This window comes from Lygodium microphyllum, chromosome 21 (assembly GCF_053477565.2).
Source record: "Lygodium microphyllum isolate KBCC chromosome 21, Lygodium_microphyllum_v1.1.10, whole genome shotgun sequence".
In the NCBI taxonomy this organism is placed as follows: Eukaryota; Viridiplantae; Streptophyta; class Polypodiopsida; order Schizaeales; family Lygodiaceae; genus Lygodium; species Lygodium microphyllum.
Window position 1 is genome coordinate 40871761 of NC_141155.1, and position 5497 is coordinate 40877257.

Genomic DNA, 5497 nt, shown 5'->3' on the forward strand with positions numbered 1-5497 from the left:
TCCAAAAGGGACCTACGCTCGCTTGGCTTCATACTTGCTAAGAAAGTTGGCATCGAAATCAAGGCAAGTGTCGTCTTTCAGCATGCTGTGTCCGTTCTTCCTTCGTCAGAGAAACAGAACAAGCTGCTCCCTTTATCAACTGATTCTCTGTTCCCATAGATACCATTTCAATCCTTTTCCTAGATAGCAGCGGCACTCCAAAGAGCTTCGAAGTTGATGCTTTCTCAGAAGCTTCCAAAAAGGTATTAGCCTTGGTACAAACAGAAATTTGCTAGTTTGCATCAGAGTAAAGAATCCTAGCAATGCGACGTGTATCTTCTGATGGACATCTGATGTGATTCTAAATGTACACAAGTAGGTCACTACAAAGTTTGCGCAAGAAAGAAAGCTCCAAAAGAAGCCTTGAGTTTTCCTTTCTCAACCTCTCAGTTTCAACAATGTTTGCTGTTGGGGGGATATCTTAGTGATGAAAGTGGAGATGAACTTAAGGACGTTGCCTAATCATCACCAGAATTGATTGGGGAAACAAACCTTTTGGATGGAAGTGTTGCTGCAATATTTGACTATGAAGATTTGCGCCTGTGAATATCACTGAGTAGATGCCGCTCCCCCTTCCTAAAGTAATCGTTAGGCCATAAGTATTCAACTGGCGAACAAAACTCAAAAAATTGTTGTGCTTGAAGAAATTGGGTAAAATATCTCTTGAAAATTCAAGAGGCCTCCGTACAATGAATGTGTTGCCTATATCGTTCCATGAAATGATATCGTCTGTCATTGGGTCATCAACTAGTTAATATGTCTTTGTAAGGAATGGTGCAGGCCCTGATCTTTGCGGCTCAGCAACACTGCTGTCAATGCAGATGGCTGATGATTGGAGTAGGCATTAGCAGGCAAGAAGAACGGCAAGCTGTACTTGCATTTTCTTTTCTGCAATGAGAAGACACTGAAACTATTCCCACCAACCTGGCCAATCAACTTGCAAGAAAAACTTAGAGTAGAAACATCAAAGTCACCTGGACTAGATTTAGGTGACTGTTGTTTCTTAGATGATCCATTAGAGCACTTGCTCAATGAGCAGAAATCTGACCTTTCAAAATCCAAATCTGTGCATGGGAGGGTCCTCCAAGCAGAAAAATCTCCTGCCTCCATTGGCAAAACAAAGTTCAGATCCCTACCTGTAAGTTCCACCCATCTTTTCTGGTCATCTTCATTGACGTGGGACAAGTTTGGAATCCTCACAACCTCAATTCCATGCAAGCTGTACTTGCGTCAGACTGAGAGTGTTTCGGCAAGGCAGTTCGATTGAGCAGTGAACAAAAGTGATCATGGAGTAAATTCCGAGGTATGATGCATGGTGTAATTCAATTACTGTTCAAACAGATGGACGAGTAAAGAAGCAGAGAGGACAAGGAAGTCTACTTCATAGGCATTACAAGCTGGGACTGACAGATGTTAGCAGATGCTGTTCACTGATCAGTGTTGTTTGCAAATGTCTGTGAAGCAGAGGGAGGAGTAATGTATGCTTGTGAAGGATATGAAGCCTTTGTAGTTGTCTACTAGAAACAACCAATGCTTTGTGTGGAGTTGCAGCATTGATATGCATTGGTCTACTTGAACAGTACACACCTTCCTTGATTGTTCAGGGGTAGCAGATTACAGATTTTCCATTTCATTGGTTGTAAGTTACTTTGCAACTGAAGGCTTGGCTTTTGCTGGTTTTCTTGAGAGAGGTTAATTATTGTGATTGGTTCATTCATTGCAAGGTTACAGATTTGGAGCACATGTTCATAGTGGTAGCATAATTGAAGAAGAAAGCAACTCAGCATAACTAGAGAGGACACAGAAACAGTTCTTCCACACTTGATGATGATGCCCTCATACTTGCAAGCTATGTCTTGAAATCTGCAGCTAAACCTTTCAGACTTCAAAAGGTCTTATCAAATGCAAGCTTGATACAATTGAAAATCAATCAGTGGATTGAGGTCCTAAAATTCACCAACACAGACAAGGACAAGAACAACATATCTCTTGTTGGTAAAGTTTGCTACAAGAACCACGAGATACCTCTGCATTCTTGAGGATTTATGATTCATGATATTGCTGTATAGCTGACTTCTGTCATGCTTTGGAATATTTTGAAAGCAACTTGACTACAATGGCAGCTGAGATCAATAGCTCCAGCTCTAGCGAACAAGGTTGGCTTCAAACACAGGCTAATATTGACAAACTTGGAGTTTTAGCTGATCGGTGTATTGCTCTTATGAAGGGGGTTATAGAAAAAAGAGCAAGACTTGAATCAAATGCTTATGCTTATGGCCAACATGTATATGTTGATGGTACACACTATGATCTACATGCATCTTATGAATATGAACAGCAACAACATGCAAATGAATATGAGCAGTATGCAAGTACATCTAAACAACATGTTAATGCTTATAAATATGATGTACCATATCATAATGCAGAGTATCATTCCATTGAACCTTAGGAGCAGAATGGCTATTATGGACAACATGCTTATGCTTATGAGCATCCACCTCTTCAGCAACATCGTTATGATTATACTTGTGAAGCTCTCTTAGTTGAGCAGCCCAGTTCTTATGGATGTGACAATAATGGTTATGCTTATCAGTACCCTTCTAGCTTTGATCAGCAACAAGCAAGTGATTATGACCGACATCATGCCAATACCTATGCTCATGGACTTGCCAATCATCATACTTATGGTCAGCCTAGGATGCAAGGACACCATTGTAATCATGTTGGACAGTCATCATGCAATCTTGGGTAGCATGTTTATGGGCAACAATATGACCAAAGTTTTGGTAGTAGGCAACAGCAAATAGATGTATTTGGACAGCAGCATGAACATTTTTGTGACATGCATTCTCATAGAGATTATGGACAGCATGACCAATGTTGTGGGATCAATTATCAAAGGTAGCATGCTTATGACAGTTATGCGTGTGATGCGCAGCAGGGCTATTATCACCATATGCAATATGGACAACATGAATATCATTGTGAGCAACAGCCACATTGGTATGACCATCCATATGAACAGCATGAGCATTATGGTCATGAGCATGGCAACCATCTGTTGTACATGAGCAGCATGTCAGAACTATTCCTGAGCTGACCAATGGTGATGTGCAGGTGTGTAAATTGCTATCTAAGGCTAAACGCATTAGACACCTTACTAGTGATACGATACGGGAGTTGCATGCTGCGGGCTTATGCTATCGATGTGCTAAGCCAATATCTTGTAATCATCAAGCCACATGCAGGGCAAAGACTATCAAAATACTCTTGGTATTAGAATATTATGATGAAAGGATGGGGAAGATCTTGTTGAAGACCATTTTGGTATGGGTCCACAACAAGAACCTCAATTCAAGAAAGCAGATAATGGGCAGTATGTGGATTTGGATGATCATGACCCCATGCGGGAGCCCCGTCAGTCTCCACAGACCTGCAGTTTAAATGCTTGGACATCACTAAGAATGCAGGCTCCATAAATATGCAACACTTAGGGGTTGATGCAGTCCATGCAATGGTGACTTCATCCTCATATGCTTCAGTCATACAGAGCATGGTGATGCCTGAGAGGCTTATGGAAGAGCTAGAGAATACAACCATGTTGATCATGCTTCCAGCTCTACTTGACTTTGACCTTATGAAAGCTTATCCAATGCATGGCAGCGATACCACTTTCCCTTTTGATCTGGGTGGCTACAGGCTGACCTTGACCCTCTGCATAGACTAGTACTACTCTTGAATATTAGGCAATCTTTTACTGGGTCTATGCCAAGGACCCCCCCACTACCTTTTGCCACTTGTAATGCTATACAGAGTAGTACTCTGCAGCCCACTACTTGGCTATACCAATAAGTATAATCTTTGTTTTTTAGGACAAAAACTTCATTTTGAGTGGGGATGAATTATAATGGAGGGGAAATACTTACGTCAAGTTGACCTAAGTATAAAAGGTGTAAGGGACACTGCATAGGCACCATTTGATGAATACACATTTGTCCTTTCACCTTCTTCACCTTCTTCCCTGTCCTTCCATGGCTGCTAGCCATTTCTCTCTCCTCTTCTTGCCTTTCTCTCTCTACTCCTAGTCTTTCTCTCTCCTTGTCACCCTCTTTCTCTCTCCTCTCTGCAGTCTCTCCCTTCTCTCCTTCTATCTCCTAGGTCCCCTTCGTTACAAAAGCTAAAGAATAGCCTTATAATTATCAATTTGTCTATTTGTACTGAAGTAACATTCCCCTTGTATATGCATCTATAGTGCAATATTTTGACCCAAAATGTATTGATATGTCATATTGATCTTATCCATGAAAGACGTTTTTTGTTCATAGAATCATATAGAATTATAAAGCATGTACCAAGTCTTTCCTATTAAATTGTACTGCAATTTTGTAACTCATGATATAATGAAATCATTTTGGTCCACAAGTGATGATTTGTTATTCACAGAATCATTGCAAAGCTTATACTAATATTTTTTTAAATAGTACTTCTCAATGTGTATAATTCCATGTTTATGACAACAATATTTGTGAGCAAAAGAAATATTCAAAATTATTTGTACATGCATATTTATGGTCCGAAACTCACAACACTAGGAGGCAAACAACTCATGCATGATACATAGCTCTCAGCTCTTTTTCCAATTACATGTCACCATTTAGCTTGAAGTTATATCTAGGAGTAACATTGTCTAGAAACTCCAAGGTGTCTCTTACATCCTTAAGACTCCACTTTGAAGTAATGTTCACCTCTTTTACTTCTTGTGCAGTAACTTGTAGTGTAAATTTTAATGTCTTACAATCAATATCTGAATCTAGAGGAACCCAAGCACCCAATCTAAGTTTGTATCTTTTATAATCAAAACCTATGATAAGAGATTGTCGAGATATATTATAGGATAAACCCAATGATTGAGGGCACACATTGCACCTTATAAAGTCACCTTTGTGGTTAGATTCCTCGACTTTCCAACAATAGACCTAAAGTTTTGTCCAAATATTCCTCTAAATTTTTTTTGTTTAGCCATGAAACCTTCGTCTGTTGTAAACATGTTGTTTTAAAGCAAGCTACAAAAACATGCAAGGGTAAAAACCACGATAAGCGTACTCTTTTGGAGATCCTTCCAGGACTCATAGCCTTTTGAATACGTTGTGCAATTTTGAGTTTAAAACTCTCCATTGTTGCTTCATCAAGCATCTCCCATTCCAAAGATGAGAGGCTTGGTAACTGCAGATCTTCAAGGTATCCATACGCACCTACTCTTGAAGGAACCACATATTGTGCATAATACATAAAAATTCCACTTTCATGAAAAAAAAACTCATGGTCTGATTAGCATAAATAATGTCTGCAAATTCTTTAAGAATGGCATGGAATGCTCCATTGAGGCTCTCCACAAGTTGCCACTCGAAACTTGTTGATGGAAAGATATCTACAACTAATAATCCATTATTTAGCG

General features: G+C 39.6%; 1 pseudogene; it reads right to left on the reverse strand.

Moving 5' to 3' along the window:
• Positions 1-340: 340 nt before the first annotated feature.
• LOC148017918 (heat stress transcription factor B-2b pseudogene) lies at positions 341-1149 on the reverse strand (annotated as a pseudogene).
• Between the last annotated feature and the right edge of the window lie 4348 nt (positions 1150-5497).